Raw genomic sequence first — 20,291 nt, 5'->3', positions numbered from 1 at the left:
GGCAGAGGTTGCAGCAAGCTGAGATCGTGCCACTGCACTCCAGCCTGAATGACAAAGTGAGACTCTGTCTCAAAAAAAAAAAAAAATATATATATATATAATTTATATTCATTACAGCTTCTAAATGATGGTAGTTAGTAGGCAGACTCCTAGATCTTATTGTTTAATGAGTTAACAATTAGGCCTTTATATTAATATGTAATAATTTTTTAAATGTTTGATACTATATTTCAATATAATTTATTTTCTTCTGTAATAAAGGAGGCCTATTCTAGAGACTATGCTATGTCAAGTCATCAAGTCCATCAGAGTGGTGTGCAGGAATGGCACAGTCAAGCACTTTTGTTTATCCAAATGACAATGGACTAGAAGGCTTTGAGAAGGGGGGGCTCAGAATCAATTTCTGTTTACAAAATGGTATATATATATATATAATTTTTGTGTGTGTATATTTATATGGCATACCATATACAATGGTATATCTATGTGTATACCATGTATACACACACACACACACATATACACCAATCAAACCAATATACATTCGGTTTTCTTCGTAATTCTATGTATTTTATCTTGTACATTTAAAAATCGTATTTTGAGAAAGGGTGCCTAGGATTCAACATATTACCAAAGGAGTCCATAGCACTACAAACTGCAAAAGCCTCCCTGTTTTAGAGGATGAGATAGAAGGGAGAGCCAAAAGGAGATTGTGTGGGGAGAGGGTGGACTGAGAGACCCGAATAAGGTGGTTCAAGAAGAAAAGACTCAAATGCTGCCAAGTCCAGTGAGATTAGGAGTGAGAATTGACTGTTGCTTTTGTTTGCCTGCTTACTGTTTTCTTTTATTTATTTGTTTTTGGACTTGTGGCACAGAGGATCTGTTTACTGACCATCCTTATTGTGAGGCACACAGTCACCATGGCACCCTGCACGTTACTCCTGTTCCACTTGTTTATTCTCTGTATCCCCATACTCTACTCCTATCTGCTGCATTTCCATGAGAATCTTTTTGTCTGCATATGTATTTTCTTAAATAGATTTTATTTTTTGGAATCATTTTAGATTTCTGAACATATAAAAATTGAGAATATAGTACAGAGAGTTCCCCATACCCCACATGCAGTTTCCCACATTATTAACATCTTACATTAGTATGATGCATTTATTAGAATTCATGAACCGCTGGACACGGTGGCTCACACCTGTAATCCCAGCACTTTGGGAGGCCAAGGTGGGTGGATCACAAGGTCAGGGGTTCCAGATCAACCTGGCCAACGTGGTGAAACCCTGTCTCTACTAAAAATACAAAAAAAAAAAAAAAATTAGCTGGGCATGGTGGCAGTCACCTCTAATCCCAGCTACTAGGTAGGCTGAGGCAGGAGAATCTCTTGAACCTGGGAGGCGGAGGTTGCAGTGAGCAGAGATCACACCACTGCACTCCAGCCTGGGTGACAGTGCAAGACTCCATCTCAAGAAGAAAAAAAAAAAAAAGAATATCTCTCCATTTAACCCCCACCCCCACTTTTTTTTTTTTTTTGCCACAGGGTTTGTCTCCTGTCTCCCAGGCTGGAATGCAGTGGTGTGCTCTTGGCTCACTACAACCTCTGGGTTCAAGCAATCCTCTTGCCTCAGACTCCTGAGTAGCTGGGATTACAGGCATGTGCCACCACACCCGGCTAATTTTCATATTTTTAGTAGAGACGGGGTTTCACCATGTTGGCCAGGCTGGTCTCGAACACCTGACCTCAAGTGATCTGCCTTCCTCGGCCTCTCAAAGTGTTGGGATTACAGGTGTGAGCCACTGTGGTCAGCTTTAGCCAGATCCCTTTCTATGTCCCTTACTAGCACTTTAAAGTTTACTTCATAGAAATATTATATTTTTGTCTTAGAATATTTTATTCTTGTCTTAATCCTATAAAGTTTTTGTTGCTATTATGAATAGTGTAAATTAACCTGCCATAATGCAATAAAATTAGATGTTAACGACCAAAGGATACCTTTTTAAAACTGAAATATTTACTAAACACAAGGGTTTTAAGTGATAATAGAAAAACTCCATGCCAAAATCTGAGATTTGCCTAAGCATTTCTCAGAAGGAAATTTATAGCTTTAAATAAATTTTTCAAAAACAGGAAATATTAAAATAAATTACCCAGGTCTTTAAGTTCTTTTGAGTTGGGCTCTCTGGAAGTTGCAGTCAAAAGCATCCTCATGATACTAGGCCTTCAGTTTTTATAAAGGTTGTCAGCTCCCCCAATCTTAATTGATGTTTAAAGTCTATGAATTAGCTGAGTGTGGTGGTGCACACCTGTAATCCCAGCTACTTGGGAGGCTGAGGCAGGAAGATGGCTTGAGCCCAAGAGTTCAAGGTTACAGTGAGCCATGATCACGCCACTGCACTCCAGCTTGGGTATCTCTTCCTGACTTCCTGAGTCCAAAATACAGAAGCCAGCTCCTTTCCTCTTTTCTCCTTTTCTTTTTATTGGTCAATAAATCACAACCCTGGAGAAATCTTGGATATTTCTTGGTTTAATAGATTCATAGCTGGGTAGAAGGAGTATTTTACAGGCAGAAAGAAGAACAGCAAAGGCACATTCAAAGACAGGATGATCCGATGGGAAAACTGTGCAGGTGGTGCGGGAAACATTAAAAAGACATATTTAGAAGCCCTCCTGGAAGGGCACACAGGAAACAAATAGGGGAACTGAAATAAAAATGGAAAGGAACACTTTTCACCATATACCTAGGTGCTTTTTTGAGCCATGTGACTATAAAATCTACTCTAAAAAGAATTAAAATTATTTTTTAAAAAATTAAGATCCCAATTTGGAAGGCCTAAATGCTAAGGAGTTAGGATGTTTTCTTTTCAGCAACACTGAATGACATTATTTATTTACGTGGCATTTAAGAAAATAGAGTCTGGCATCAGAGGACAGGTTAGAAGGTGGTGGGAGGATCTAGCACCTTTTTAGATACTTTGAAAGCAGAGGCTTCGGCCGGGCATGGTGGCTCATGCCTGTAATCCCAGCACTTTGGGAGGCCAAGGTGGGTGGATCAGCTGAGGTCAGGAGTTCGAGACCAGCCTGGCCAACATGGTGAAACCACGTCTCTACTAAAAATACAAAAATTAGCTGGGTGTGGTGGCTCACACCTGTAATCCCAGCTACTCCGGAGGCTGAGGCAGGAGAATTGCTTGAACCTGGGAGGCGAAGGTTGCAGTGAGCTGAAATCGTGCCATTGCACTCCAGCCTGGTGACAAGAGTGAAACTCCATCTTTAAAAAAAAGAAAGCGGAGGCTTAAACTTTTGTTTGTAGCTCTGGTTAGTGGTTTCCACCCATTAGGGTCTCATAGCATATTCACTGCTACTGTGGTTATTATTGCTGTGACTGAAGATAATAGCATTCATGATGGTGAGGACCATGAGGATGCAATGATACCATTTGGTACAGTAGGGATTCAGGAAGCTTTTGGAGTAATACACACAGAGGCAATGTTTGATGCTGACTTGTCAAAATCCCATCTCCCCCACCTGAAACCACTGTTCTAGTTCAGAATGCTGATCTTGTTGCCGATTTTCATTTCTTTCCCATCCAAAGGATCCTTTACACAGTGAGGTCACCCATGTTCTCCAGAGATCCGTCTCCTTCCCAGAATCTTACATTGAGTCCCAAAGGCTGTTCAGATCCAAATTTCTCACTAATTGCTTCCCTGCCTCAATTCTCTTCTTCCCTATTATATAATAGGCCAGCTCTGGCCCTCCACTCCAATGAGAAGCCTGTTTGGCCTTCAAATGCAGTTGTTATAGGGATCCTTGCCCATCCTTTCTGCCATGATTTTCATCTCAAAATTCTACTCAAACATCACCTTCACTCAAAAAACATTTAGGGCCAGGCGCAGTGGCTCATGCCTGAAATCCCAGCACTTTAGGAGGCCGAGGTGGGGGATCAGTTGAGGTCAGGAGTTCGAGACCAGCCTGTCCAACATAGTGAAACCCTGTCTTTACTAAAAATTCAAAATTAGGCAGGCGTGGTGGTGGGCGCCTATAATCCCAGCTACTTGGGAGGCTGAGGCAGGAGAATCGCTTGAACTCAGGAGGCAGAGGTTGCAGTGAGCCAAGATTGCGTCGCTGCACTCCAGCCTGGGCAACAAGAGCAAAACTCCGTCTGAAAAAAAAAAAATCACATACATTTTTAACAATTAATAAAATAGAGTTTTTGCCATTGTGAAATGCACAAATGGTAGAACGATCTTTAGTGAACAATCTACTATGGTATAGAGGGCTGTAAAAAAAGGTCTCAGCCTCCTATGGGGGCATAGAGGATAAAGCAGTAAAAAAAAAATGCAAAATCCTGTTATACTTAGAACTTCCTAGTTTAAAAATTACTTCTCATTTAACCCTCACAACAACTCTGTGGGGTGGATATTGTTTCCAATTCTTTCTTTTTTTTGAGATGGAGTTTCACTGTTTCTGCCCAGGCTAGAGTACAATGGCACCATCTCGGCTCACTGCAACCTCTACCTCCCGGGTTCAAGCAATTCTCCTGCCTCACCCTCCCGAGTAGCTGGGATTACAGGTGCCCACCACCACGCCCGGCTAATGTGTATTTTTAGTAGAGACAGGGTTTCACCATGTTGGCCAGGCTGGTCTTGAACTTCTGACCTCAGGTGATCTACCCGCCTCAGCCTTTCAAAGCTCTGGGATTACAGATGTGAGCCACTGCACCCAGCCCTGTTCCAGTTCTTAACCAAAAAAGTTGAGATTGACAAAATTAGAATATGGGTTCTGGAAGCGACAGATTGGGTTTTGATTTCTGGCTCTGCCACTCACTGGGTGAGTCCTTGAGCAAGTGACTTAATTAACTTAAGGTTCTGTTCCTTCATATGAAACAGGTTACTAACAGGATGTACCACACACAATTGCCGTGAGGATGAAATGAAAAGTACATAAAAGCTTTCCCTGCGGAGTCTGCCAAATGATCACTTAACAACCGTGCTCTTTCCCTTCTTACTCCACAGGCTTTTCCTTGAAGCTGTCTCCAATTTACCCTCTTGGTTTCAGCCACTCACATCCTGTCCCCTTCTTTCCAACTAGCTTTATGATTATTTTCTGAGCAGCTGTGAATTTCTGCTTCTCTATCTCTATGAAGTTACCTGGTCTGTAATTTTTTTAAAATTATGTTCAAATCTGTTTTTATGGTGGTAAAATATATATAACATAAAATTTACCATTTTAAGTGTACAATTCAGTGGCATTAAATACATTCACAACATTGTGCAACCATCACTGCTCCCTGTTTCCAAAACTTTTCCATCACCCCGAACAGAAACTCTATACTCATTAAGCAACAATTCCCATTTCCCTTTCCCCCAACCCCTTGGTAATCTTTAATCTAAGTTCTGTCTCTGAGCTTGCCTATTCTAAGTATCTCATAAAAGTGGAATCATATGTACCCAAAATAATTGCTTTTTTACAAAGTGAAATCATAAAATATTCCTTTCATGTCTGGCTTCTTTCGTGTAGCTTGTTTTTAAGGCTCATCTATGTTGTCGTGTGTTTCAGAATTCCATTCCTCTTTATGGCTGAGTAATATCCATTGTACGGATAGACCTCATTTTTCTTATCCAGTCATCTGTCAATAGGTACTTGGGTTGTTTCAGCCTTCTGGCTATTGTGAATAATGCTAACATTAGTGTACAAGTATGTGTTTGAGTCCCTGTTTTCAATTCTTTTTAACACAGACCTAGGGGTGAAACTGCTGGTCATATAGTAACTCTAAGTTTAATATTTTGAGGAACTGCCAAAGTATTTTCCACAGGGGAGTCACCATTCATATTTCACCAGAAATACGTAAGTGTTCTAATTTCTTCACATCATCACCATTTGTTATTTTCTGGTTCTGTTTTGTTTAGTTTGCTTTAGAATAGCCCATTCAACTGGGAATAATAGTAAGAGGAGTTAAAAAAAAAAAAGCCCATTAGTTATTAGGGAATAACTCAAGTGAGTGTTTCTCATTTGGGTTTTGATCTGCATTTCCCTAATGGCTAATGATGTTGAGCATCTTTTCATGTGTTTATTGGTCTTTTGTGTATCTTCTTTGGAGAAATGCCTATTCAAGTCCTTCATCTATATTTGAACTGAGGTTTTTTTCGTTGTTGAGCTATAGGAGTTCCTTATATATTCTGGATACTAATCCCTGATCAGATATGTGGTTGGTAAACATTTTCTTCCACAATTGTTTTTCATTCTCTTTATGGTATCTTTTGATGCACAAAAGTTTCTAATTTTGATGAAGTCTAATATCTATTTTTTCTTTTGTTTCCTGTGCTTTTGTTGACATACTTAAGAAACCATTGTCAAATTCAAGGTCATGAAGATTTCCCCTAGGTTTTCTTCTAAGAGTTTTATAGTTTGTGTCTTAAATTTAGGTCTTTGGTTCAGATTTGAGTTAATTTCTGTATGTGGTATAATTAAGGGTCCAACTTCATTCTCTGCATGTGGATACCCAGCTTTCCCAGCACCATTTGTTGAATAGGTAATCCTTTCCCCATTGAATGGTCTTGTCTCTACTGTCAAAAATTAATTGACTATACTGTCGTGTTGCTTAACAACAGGGATACGTCCTGAGAAATGTGTCATTAGGCAATTTCATCATTGTGGAAACATCATAGAGTGTACTTAGACATATCTGGATGGTATAGCCTCCTACACACCTAGCTTATATGGTAAAGCTATTGCTCCTAGGCTACATATCTGCACAAATGTTACTCTACTGAATACTGTAGACAATTGTAACACAGGTATTTGTGTATCTAAACATATCTAGACAGGAATCTCTGATATAGGTTCTGTCTCTGAACTTGCCTATTCTAAGTAGCTCATAAAAGTAGACTCATCTATACAGGAAATATGGTAAAGGTACAATAAAAATAAAGTATAAAAGATAAAAATGGTATACCTGTTTGGGGCACTTACCATGAATGGAACTTGCAGGATTGAAAATTGCTCTGGGTGAGTCAGTGAGTGAGTGGTGAGTGAATGTGAAGGCCTAGATATTACTTTACACTACTGTAGATTTTATAAACACTGTACACTTGGGCTACACCTTTATAAAATATTTGTCTTTCTTCAATAAGTTAACCTTAGCTTACTGTAACTTTTTTACTTTATAAGCATTTCAATATTTTTAATGTTTTGATATAACACTTAGCTTAAAACACATACTATAAAAAAGTTTCAAAAATAGTTGTGCAGTTTTTTAATCTTTATTCTATAAGCTTTTTTCAATTTTTAAAATTTTGTTTTTTTAACTTTTTAAACTTTAAAAAAAGACAAAAATCCTTTCTTTATATCCTTATTCCATAAGCTTTTCTCTGTTTTTAAAATTTTTTATTTTTTTAATTTTTTAAACTTTTTTTTATAAAAACTAAGACACACACACATTAGCCTAGGCCTACATAAGGTCAAGATCATCAATATTACTGTCTTCCCCTTCACATCCAGTCCTACCAGAAGGTCTTCAGGGGCAATGAAACACAAGGAGCTGTCATCTCCTATGATAACAATGCCTTCTTCTGGAATGCCTCTTGAAGGACCTGGCTAAGGCTGTTTTATAGTTTTGTTTTGTTTTTTTAATAAGTAGAAGGAGTAAACACTAAAATGATAATTGAAAAGTATAATAAATACATAAACCAGTTACATAATTGTTTATTGTCAAGTACTATGTACTGTACCTAATTGTATGTGCTATACTTTTATGACTGGCAGCAGAGTAGGTGTGTTTATACCAGCATCACCACAAACATGTGAGTAATGTCATGACATTATGACATCACTAGGCAATAGGAATTTTTCAGCTCCATTGTCTTTTTTTTTTTTTTTTGAGACGGAGTTTCACTCTTGTTGCCCAGGCTGGAGTGCAATTACGTGATCTCGGCTCACTGCAACCTCTGCCTCCCGGGTTCAAGTAATTCTCCTGTCTCAGCCTCCTGACTAGCTGGGATTACAGGTGCCCGCCACTATGCCCAGCTAATTTTTGATATTTTTAAGAGAGGGGGTTTCACCATGTTGGCCAGGCTGGTCTCTAACTCCTGACCTCAGGTGATCTGCCCACCTCGACCTCCCAAAGTGCTGGAATTATAGGCATGAGCCACTGCCTCTGGCCCAGCTCCATTATCTTATAGGACCACTGTTGTACACGCAGTCCATCATTGACCAAAATGTCATCATACAGTGGATGCCTGTATATGTGAGGACGTATTTCTAGACACACCATTCTATTCCACTGGTCTATATGTCTGTCTGCATGCCAGCACCACACTGTTTTGATTACTGTAGCTTTGTAGTAAGTTTTGATGTTGGGAAGTGTGGGTCTTCCAACTTTGTTCTTTTTCAAGATTGTTTTGGTAGTCATCATTTTTATGCAGGTGAATTTGAGTATGTGGTGGATACATTCAAGAGAAAAAGGGGAAACTCAAAATTCAGGTTATCTCACAGTTCTCCACCTCTGGCAAGATCCCATTTAATGTCTTTGGTCAGAATGGTCCACCCTGCACTCCTCACAGTATATTGCAGCTTATGGTCACATTACAGCTAAATGGACATGGCATATGGCACTGTAATTAAGGGATGTATGAAAACTCCAACAGGGTACAATATTGGAAAGAGCACTGCACAAGGGGACCAGAATCAGAATTCTAGTCCTGCTTCTGCATTTAAAAGGAGTGGGCCTTAATAATTCTCTTAGTGCTCTAAGGCTCAGTTTACTTATGCTTTTATTTTCATTGATCTGTAAAATGGGGATTATACTACCTGCCCTGTCTATCTCACAGAGATATCTTGAGGCTCAAGTGACATAAAGTGTGTGAACAGGTTTTCGTGTACTGTAAAGCACTCTAACACAGAAGCTATTATTACTCACACAACTATTGATCATCCGTCCCAAGAGCTATGAAGCATCCTTGATAACTGTTAAGTAGAATTTTCTGGTCATAAAAGTTCACAGATACTCCAAGGTTCATCAATAAGGGTTTGTCTGGTTTTAGTTGACAGCTTCTTAACCCATCACACTTCATGTCAACAACCAAGAAGAAGCAATGCTCTGTAATACAGTGTTTTAATCCGTCTATTTCACACAGCCAAGGGTGAGGACCTTGTGAGAAGCCTGGAAGCCTGTGAGAGATGAAACTCACAGGCATCTGGGAAAGCCTCTCATTCTATCTTCCCAACCTGAAAGGAGATATACTATTGCTGATTCATTTATGAGATTGCCTTCAGCTGGTGAAATAGCAAGGGCTAATCACAACAGGAGGGCTCTTAAAAAAGACAAAATAAGAGAAAACAACAAAAGCGCTCCCCATTAGCTGTTGGTTTCACTTATAAGCAATTGCCAGGACTCTGGCAGCAGTCGTTTTGGGGCCCTCTTGACAGGATTCACACACAATCCACAGAAGGTAGAAAGAAATCTCTTCATCTCTGCATGTTAATTAAGGAGGACAGATGGCCCTGTGATTATTCAACCATATGTAGGTCAAGACTAAATGAATTAATAAGCAACTTAATTCTCAGTCGCCTCCAAGAGCTTATGAGGCATCTATGAACAAACAATTGCCACAGTATCCTGGGAAACAGGAGATGGGGGCAGGGAGAGAGATTAAATTTCCCTCATTGCACACTAAGTTCCACAGTCTAGGAAAGGACATCTTAATCCCTCTACCACACATTGTCTTCCATACAATATTTGGGATATGAAAATGAGTCCAAATTTATCTTAGTTATCCAGGTATATATTGTATAACTGCAGCCCATAGGGTTTCTTTTTTAAAAAGTTAAGCTTGATGGATTACTTTAGGACTGAAAAGCAAAGAAAGTAAAGCCTGGAGTCATAAAGAGAAATGTAACAAGACGGGCAGCACATGCTGGGGCCAAAGCAGGGGTCAGAAAACAAGTTCTGAAAAGGCTCAGAGGAGCACGAAGATGCTGTCCCTGGGACTGCCAGAGCTAGAGCTCGATTTGGACCTGAAGAGCCAATTGGGGAGAAAAGGGGATCATTACTATTTTGAGTGCAAAAGGTAGGAAACTGTGCAAGGCATGCAAGGGGCAGTAATCAAACCAGTGTGAGCAAAGACAGGTGATGCAAGGGAACTGTGAGGGAACAGCTGGCACAGGTGATAGGCAGCAAGGAGAGCCCTGGATGGCAGCAGTGCTGGCTGCTTTCAGGAGAAACCAGTCTGTCCTCCTCCCAGTGTTCCTGCCAGAGTCCACAGAATAGAAATTTGAAACCCTTCAGGCGTTTGTATTGGAAAAAGTATTTCTTTCCTCCTCCCCGCTGCTCCCAACTCTTCCCCATGTATGAGTGATTGATGAGACTGGCAGAGGAACCAAGCTGCCCTGCTCAGCAACTCTCTCCCTTCCTCTTACCAGCCGTAACTCCCTGTGGAACTGACTGATCTTCCCTCATCTCTTCCTCCTCTTCTAAGTGTTAAGCTGGTTGCCTCTAAGGAGAGGCCTGCATTTGTCCAGCTGTCTCTGGATGGCAAGTTTAACTATCTGAGCAAAGGCATAGGTATTAAACCCAGTTGTCAAATCCAGCACTATTGGTAGTGATGGCTATTTTGCTCCCTTTCTGTCTGAATCCTGGGTATATCTGATTTGTTGCAGCACACTGAAGGGGAACAAAGGGGGCATAATTTATTATCTCCTGCTTAAAATCCCAACACCCACAGGTCCAGAAGGGATATACATAGATGCTGTACTATTTGTCTTTATAACAAAACCAAATGCTTTTGCACCACACATTGTCTTCTATATTGTATTTGGGCTGTTAAGACCAGTCAACAGCAATACATCTTAGTTTCTCAGCCTTGTGAAGTTTAGGAACTTTCTAAAAAAAATTTTTTTTTAAATATGCATATAACACAAAATTCAAAAGGTGATAGGATAAAAATTCTCTCTCATATAACTCTTTCTACAGGCAACCATTATTATCACTTTATTATTTATCCTTGTAAGGATATTCTTGTATACAGTATGAACATATTTGTGTATTTTTTTAACCAAAAGGTGGAAGACATAATGCTGTGTGCCTTGCCTTTTTTAGTTAATATATCTTACAGATCACTCCTTAAGGAATATTCCATTCTTCCTTATCAACTGTTGAGCTGTCATACTTCATGGAATTCCATTATATGACCATACAATAAAAATTAATCACTTTTATTGACAGATACTCATTATAATCTTGTGCTATTTAAAGTAATGACTATATGAGTATTTACATCTTTGCACACATGTGCAAAGATTTTATTTGCAGGGTAAATTCCTAGAAGTGGAATTGCCAGGTCAAATGGCAAATGCACTTAAAATTTTGAAAGCTATTGCTAAATTTTTAACCATAGAGGTTTTCTACCAATTTATACTTCTACCAACATTGGCTACTGTTTTTCAAAATATGGTTCTCTTGTGACTTTCTCTGATCCCTTCCTAAATATAAGAACTCTACCAACAAATCTGAATTTTAAGGTGGCTCATGAAGGAATAGAACGGTCAGACAATGCCAGGTATTATTTTAACTGCATCTGCCCTGTTTAGCACGCAGGAACTTTTGCAACTCCACAGCCTTCCCTAGCTTCCGTTCCAGCCATGGCCGCTAGCGTTTATCTGATGTCTCAATAGGTACACACTGTAATCAGGGGTATTAGAAAAAGAAATTGCTAACTTAATGTCTTATTTTCTCTCAGGGATTTAAAAGAATTAAAGGAAACAAGCACAGGTGGTAATTGACCTGGTTAACTCTGGTATCACTTTGAATCTACTTAAAATAGGAGTCACGTGGAACACAAGGGAGGAGGTTCATAAAGCACATGCTGTAATTTAGGGTACATATAAAATCATTACACCCACTTAAAAGCAATCTTTTGAGTGACTTTAAAATATGAGAGCTATTTTCATTGCATGGTAGACTAGAACCAAGGCAAATGAAAGCAAATGTATGCTGTCTTCTCTCTTTTCCTTTATGTACAGCCTCGCCAACCTTTCCGGATGTCCTCCAAAATAGGGTCCCATCCAGTATCATTCTGCCATGTCACAGAGCTTCTTCTCTTGGCTTATACTACATGTTCTAAAATTATCCTTTCTCTCCCAAATAAGTTCTTTCCCCTCTGTACCTAATTTTTTAATCTACTCTCAGAAATACGGGCTCTGATTAATTAATTTTCACCTGAGTGGCTAACTTTTCCTTCCTAGAAGTACTTAAGATTTTTAATAGCAAGAGCAGCTTAGTGCCAGATAGCACTTTACATGTATTTTCATTTAATTTATTGAGCAGAATAAGGGCCAATGGGTTAATCTAACTTGCCCAGTCATATAGCAAAAGCAGAGTTTGGATGCAGGGCTACTTAACTCCAAAGCATGCACCTTCCCCCTTTAGTCAGTGCATTTACACTTTTTTGCTTGAAAACCCCCTAAAATAATTTTCATAAGCTATATATCCCTCATGAAGCTTTAAGCTGACATCTAAATTTTTTATAATTTTAAATAATTGCATAGGTCATAATTTCCAGCATATTATAAATTTCATTTTAAGTGAATCCAACGAAATCCAAATATAACATTTGGATCTATTTTTTTAAATATATGAGCAAGTTATTCTTTAACATTTAGAAAGCTTACATCTTTCCTTTTTCTCCTTGAGCTTGTATTCTATCCCATTTTTTCCAGATTTTTGTCATCATGTTTTTGTTTGAAAATATTATTGACCAGATATGTAAATGTATTAAAACAAAAATAAGTACATAATTTAAAATTTTACTTTACTCTGACTATAAGTGGTTCTAGTTGATAAAAACTTTTCTTGAGTTATTACAAATATTAATATAGAATTGATCAAGACAACAAAAATATATACACATTTTGGTAATTATTAAACATAAGTAGTAAATTTGTTATTATCACTTAATATTAGCTACTGTAACAGATAAAGTTCAAAATCTTGTGGCTTAATATAATTAAAAGCTATTTCTTGATTTAATATAGAGTCCCCAAAAGGACTAGGTAGTGATTCAGGGCCACTCCTCAGGGCTCTGTTGTTTTCAACATATGGCTTCTGTATAGCTGAAGAAGAAAGGAATGAGCATGAAGATGGCACGTGGCCAAGTCCAGAAGTGGAGCCCCTTACTTCGTCTGCTTTCCAATAACCAGAACCAATTATATTGGCAAACCTGAAAGAGCAGGAGGACAGGAATGCAGTCTAGCATTCTAGAAATGCATTGGGTAAACAGCTCGACAATCTTGGCCATAGATTTACTGGAAATGCCTGTCTTGAGAAAAATCATGATTCAACTTTTAAAATAAATCTAATGAAACAGAATGCTTTAGTCTACTAAAAACAAATTTAGCAGCTATTTTTAAAATAATATATTTTGTAAATAAAAAGTTAACAATTTTAAACATTTTGTAAGATGGACTCATAGTAATTGTAATGCATATTTTATGATTTGATAAAAATGTGTTCTAATTCCCTCATTGAATAATACAGTGTACACTAGCCACAATATACAAAGCTTTACCCATAAATATTTATAAAGAAGAGAAATTTAGCAAGTCTTGTGGGTTTATGATAGCTCAATGAATTACTATGAAGATTTCACCTATGTGTGGCCCATGACAGCTTGCATAACTACAGCAGTATTTGGGATAGGTCAGGACAATGCCTTTCTTTTATAAAGTGGAGGAAAAAAATTAGGAATTTGTGCACCTTTTCTCCTTCTCCTCTTCCTCCTTTTTTGTAGAGACTGGATTTTGCTATTTCCTCAGGCTGGTCTCGAACTCTTGACCTCAAGTGTTCCTCCCACCTTGGCCTACGAAAGTGCTGGGATTACAGGCATGAGCCACTGCACCTCCCAGGAGTTTCTAAAGGTGGGAGTTTTTGACAAACCAATTAAATATTTTGATGCCTTCCCTTGGCCCTTGAATTAGACTATATCCTCTGTTTCACTCAATAGGACTTTTAACGTAGTAGTACTAACAATGAAGCTTTGTTCAGGATCAAGAATCCCCCAAAGATAACACAATAATTATCCTGAATCAACTGTGTAAAGCTTTAAAAAATCAAGCAACTATGTTCAGCTATAACCGTACTTCAATCTCATATATAGTTCCATTCCCTGGATGATGGCTAGAAGGATTTCTAGTTACAGCCTGCCTTCTATCAGTCTTCACTCTTTTGGCTCTTATGTGTTTTATCTCTTCAGCACTTGTGATATTGTTTAAAATACCTTACATATTTGAATGTGGCTTTTGCTGAGAAATTAAAAATAAATAAATATAAATAAAATATCTTACATATATTATCCTTGTATAGTTTAAGAATTTAGGCAAAATATTATGTTATATATGCCAGATGTCATGATAGTTATTTTAGATGACAGGATTTCAAGATATTCCTTCCATCTTTCCTCCTCTTTTCTTTCCCTCTTTCTTTTATTCTTCTTTGTTGGAAATATAATGGTAACCAAGATAGACAATATTCCTGACTTCTCATAGTTGAGAGAAGGTAAAATGCAAAGATTGGAATGAAGTTTTACTTGGGTAATAACTTCCATGATATTTTTTTATTCTGAAAATATCCTTATTATGATTATTTGAGCTACTACTATATCACTTTAGCAAAGTTTAGGCACTAGTGATTTAAATAACATAGTCAAGGCCAGGTGCAGTGGCTCAGGCTTGTAATCCCAGCACTTTGGGAGGCTGAGGCAGGCAGATCACCTGAGGTCAGGAGTTCAAGACCAGCCTGGCCAACATGATGACACCTGTCTCTACTAAAAGCACAAAAATTAGCCAGGTGTGGTAGCGTGCGCCTGTAACCCCAGCTACTCAGAAGGCTGAGGCAGGAGAATCACTCGAAGCCATGAGGCAGGCTGTTGCAGTGAGCCAAGATCGCACCACTCCACTCCGGCCTGGGTGACAGGGCAAGACTCCATCTCAAAAAAATTAAAATAAATAAGTAAATAACATAGTTGAAATGGAAAAATATGACAAGTATGAAAAGTTTCAGGAATAGTCATTAGAGATTGGTTCTAGGAAATTGTGCCGATATGCTTTAAAGTGAATATAATGGTATCAAGTTCATTTCAATACATTCATGCACCAAGTCAAAAACTGTATTGTATGTAATCCACAAACTTTAAGGTTTTAAAAATAAATTTTTATTAAATAGCTAAATATTACCTAGAATATGAGAACCTCCATCCAGGCTTCCTAGAAACCTATACTGTAATCTTCAAAATAATAAAACAGGCCAGGTGCGCAGTGCTCACGCCTGTAATCCCAGCACTCTGGGAGGCTGAGGAGAGAGGATCAATTGAGGTCAGGAGTTCAAGATCATCCTGGGCAACCTGGCAAAACCCCATCTCTACAAAAATAGAAAAGTTAGGCGCACGTGGTGGTGCATGTCTGTAGTCCCAGCTACTCGGGAGGCTGAGGCACGAGAGTCGTTTGAACCTGGGAGGCGGAGGTTGCAGTGAGCCGAGATCTCACCACTGTGCTCCAGCCTGGGCAAAACTGGGAGACTCTGCCTCAAAAAAATAACATAACATAACATAACATATATAAAATAAAATAAAATAAACATGTAGTGTTTATTAAAATGTAGAACAACAATAAAGCTGGCTGAAGATCAAGATAATCTGGTGGTCCAAGAAGTTACCTGCCTCCCCTGCGGGCTCTGCCTGTGGCCTAGATAAACCAGCTTTTTGCCTTCAGTGGTGGGCAGACACCAATGTAATCTGCTATTTCCACAATCCTCAATTGGAATGTCTATTGGAGACAGGTCTTAACACAAGTAGAGGAAAAAGCTGGTACAAATTTACCTGTAATAAAACTGACTTAAAGAGCAAGTTATTCCCCTTCTTGGGAATAAAGACAACTTCTCACAATAAAGACAACTTCTCTTGGTGGGAGGTAAATTTTTGTTGAAGTTGTTATCTAAAAGTTATTAAAAATGTCCCAGGGCAGAAAAAAAGTAAACAGAAATATGGTTTGTAAGATGCAAGTCAAACTTGGAAGTGGCATTGGTGTGGGGTGGGGTGGCGACTGGAGTGTCACTGAGCCCAGGAGAGGTCACAGGAAGGCAGATTCTCATATCCTGCTTAGGAACTAGATGTTTACGATGAGCAGAAGTAATCGATCATGGTGATTCTGGGAAAACATAATAAGCAAAATTGTTAAAAAACAAAGGGAAAGAACTAAAACTGAAGGTGTGATTTCAGATTCATGGTAACTGCTTCATGGAAATCATGCTCTTGTCACTTGGTCAAGGTCAGTAGAAATAACGGCATCTAAGCAACTCTACTACTTCTCACATGGAAGTCAGTGAACCACCACAAGGGCAGAAAAGCATTCATAAACCACTATGTTAGGACAATAAAACAATTAAAATCAGACTTTTCCTTACTAATTAAAATGTTTTAAGTAGATTAATTTCCCATGAAAATTTAAAATTATATTCACAGCCTACTGGAGAAAATACCTTGCAATACCTGGAGATAATTTGTCCAGTGCTTAGCCCTAATGATAGCTCATGTTTACTAAGTGCTTACTGTACCACCAAGCACTGTGTTACATGCTGTGTATTTATTCTTCAGGACACTATGGGGTAAGTGTAATTTTGTAGATAAAGGACTGTAACTTAGTGAGAGGGGCCAGGATTCAACTCATGTTTCTAACAAACAAGCTGTCTCTAGAGCAGCAGTTAACTAAATTTTGGCTCTCACAGACCCTTTCCCTTAAAGTCCATCCATTGACTCATTAAAATAAGTCTCACCTCAGATTATACTTAAAGGCATTCAACTGGAAACCAGAAAATGTTAACATTAAGCATTACAGTACTGTGATAATGTTTGTGTTACAATAAAAGTGTAATGAATCTTAAAACACATGGAGAAAGGTACTCAATTTTGTAGACTTGGAACACTATCTGGAAAAAAACAAAACAATAGCAGCACATTCTGGTTTCTAGAATTTATTGAAGCTAATACGTGCAGTATATTGTTAGAAACCATTCTATTAACCAAAGTATTTCTTAATTTGCAAGGAAAAAACAAGCTTGATTGTAAAGAACTCAGAAAACTGACACAGAGTGTAAAGTCAGAATTGATTCCTATCAATTAACCTTGTGGGATATTTCCTTCAAGCCGAACAGTTCAGAATCTTCAGTTGTCAATAATAACCCTAAATAAACTAATGCAAAATTTCTAAGCAAATTCTAAATAAAATGCTCAGTTTCATTTGTATTTTACCTTATCTAATTCTAGGAAAACATTTAAACACATGGATGATATTTGTTTCCTAATCAAAATTTCCTCCCAAAAGATTTAGCATGTATTGTAAATCATTTATCACATAATGCATGTTTTTAAATACTCCATTAGACCCTCCATTACTGCAGAGGATGCCTATCATCAAAAAAAATGCAGTCTTAACCACAAGAATCCAATCTTGATTTATAATACTTAAGAATCATTGCAGTTGAGTTCGAAAGTCAGGGGTTCTGTGTTCTATTTCACGCTGTTAAAGAAAAATCTGGTTAAGATGAAGAGCCTGGGCTCTGAAGCCAGACTACTGGAGTTCAAACCCTAGCTCAGCCATTCAACTAGTTGTGTGATAACACTTTGTTCTAGTTACAAGATTAACAACTAGTTTTAAGTTTATCATGTTTTAGGCAGGATCCATTCATTAACTTGCTGTGTGACTTAACTACATGGCTTAGGTTAGCCAGGAGATATACCTTAAAATCTGCTTGCTTTGTTCACATCTCAAGAGTTAATAAAAAAATAATGCTAATGAAGTACTTCAAACTCTTAAGTGAAAGGACAATACCAAAGCAATAGTATTTCCATTTTTAACTATACACAAGTCTTAATGTTATCATATATATTTACTAATAACCAAATAACTAATGCAAATTTACCAATAACTAGGGCAATGCCTAACCACGTAATGAGTTGTGAGACACACATATGACTATTAGGAATGCAAGAGTAATTGATATAATTATATGATATCACCACAAGATGGAGTAAGAGGTCTCAAAAACACACACATACTCACTTTCCTGTCAAAAGTCTACAGATCTGACATTCCGTTTTGCCATCTCATGGTGATATAATTAGGTATTACTCTATTGGATCAGCCTCCTATGCAAGAATAAAATAAAAATAATAGTTACATAAAAGCCAAGAAATTAGTTGAAGGAAAAGATTAAACACACAAAGGAAAGTGGTGACACTACTTTGTAAAATGGCAAGAAGCATACAGAATGTCAGAGTGGAGTTCCAAACTAACATAAGTTTAAAAAATAAAATCTAGCCAGGAGCAGTGGCTCACACCTGTAATCCCAGCACTTTGGGAGGCTGAGGTGGGTGGATCACCTGAGGTCGGGAGTTTGAGACCACCCTGACCAACATGGAGAAACCCTGTCTCTATTAAAAATACAAAATTAGCCAGGCGTGGTGGCACATGCCTGTAATCCCAGCTACTCAGGAGGCTGAGGCAGGAGAATCGCTTGAACCTGGTAGACAGGTTACAGTGAGCCGAGATCGTGCCATTGCACTCCAGCCTGGGCAACAAGAGCGAAACTCCGTCTCAAAAAAATAAATAAAATAAAATAAAATATATTTCAAAACTAAAATAATACCACTTTAAAAACATAACTCCCTTCCTAATTCCTTTTAGTATAGAAAATGTCAAAGACAGCTTCAACTATTTTCTTAAAAGGAGGAGGAGGAGTTTGAATAACATTTTTAGCATTGCCTTTTTTGATATTGAAAATTGTGCAAAATAATAAAAAAGGAAGCCCTAAGGTCTGTAGGGACTTTCATAAATTTTGGGTAGGGCCATTTAGATTTATAGTCAATAATGTTTTTCTTTTCATTAAATAGCAGTGCTTTTATTTGCTTGAGCTTTACATTCAGAATTTCTTTAAGGGGTATAGTTTTTTAAAATTTTACCCAAAAAAAGTACATACCATGTCAAGCATACATAAGCAAAATTAGAAAGCAAAGGGTTAATATTCTTGATAAGTGAAAACACTCCATAAATTTATCAGAAAGAGATAATCACTCCAAAAGGAAAACATAAGGGGTATTTTCAAGCAATCTACAAACAATATGGTTAATAAGCAATAAAAATTATCGCTCATTAGTGACCTGATTAAAATGGTCACTATTTAAAATGATTAAAATGATTAAATCATTTAAAATGATTAAAATGGTGACATTAATAATGAGATTTAGTGGCCAGGCGCAGTGGCTCACACCTGTAATCCCAGCACTTTGGGAGGCCAAGGTGGATCACCTGAGGTCAGTAGTTCGAGACCAGCCTAGCCAACATGGTGAAACCCCATCTCAACTAAAAATACAAAATTAGCCGGGCATAGTGGTGCATGCCTATAGTCCCAGCTACTCGGAAGGCTGAGGCGGGAGAATTGCTTGGATCTGGAAGGTGGAAGTTGCAGTGAGCCGAGATCGCGTCATTGCACTCCAGCCTGGGCAACAAGAGCAAAGCTCCATCTCAAAAAAAAAAAAAAAAAAAAAGAGAGAGAGATTTAAATGATTTTTTGCTTATCAGTCTAAAGAGAAAGATTTATCATAATTGGTGTTGATAAGGATGTAGGGAAGCAGATGTTGATAAAAGTGTAAACTGTGCAACCTTCCTAGAGGTCTTAAATGGAGACACGTTTTTACTTAGAGTTCCAACTTCTAGGAGTTCTTGACAGTAACTCTTTTATACACAAAGATTTATCTGTAAGGATGCTATTCATTGTTGTTTGTTTGTTTTTTGTTTTTGTTTTTGTTTTTTTGAGACGGAGTCTCACTCTGTCGCCCAGGCTGGAGTGCAGTGGCGCGGACTCGGCTCATTGCAACCTCTCTGCCTCTTGGGTTCAAGCGATTCTCCTGTCTCAGCCTCCCCAGTAGCTGAGATTACAGACATGCACCACCACGCCCAGCTAGTTTTTTGTATTTTTAGTAGAGATAGGGTTTCACATCATGTTGGCCAGGCTGGTCTCGCACTTCTGATCTCAAGTGATCCACCCGCCTCAGCCTCCCAAAGTGCTGGGATTACAGGCATGAGCCACCATGCCCAGCCTATTAATTGTTGTTTGTAACAGCTAAAACCTAGCCACAGCCAAAGTTCAACAGTCAGCAGTTAGCTAAGTAAACTCGGCATATTCACACACTGGAATACTATGTAACTGGTAAAAGCCATGAAATAGAAATATTAATGACATCAC

Source organism: Pan paniscus, chromosome 3 (genome assembly GCF_029289425.2).
Source record: "Pan paniscus chromosome 3, NHGRI_mPanPan1-v2.0_pri, whole genome shotgun sequence".
Taxonomy (NCBI): Eukaryota; Metazoa; Chordata; class Mammalia; order Primates; family Hominidae; genus Pan; species Pan paniscus.
Note: the sequence above shows the minus strand (reverse complement) of the source record.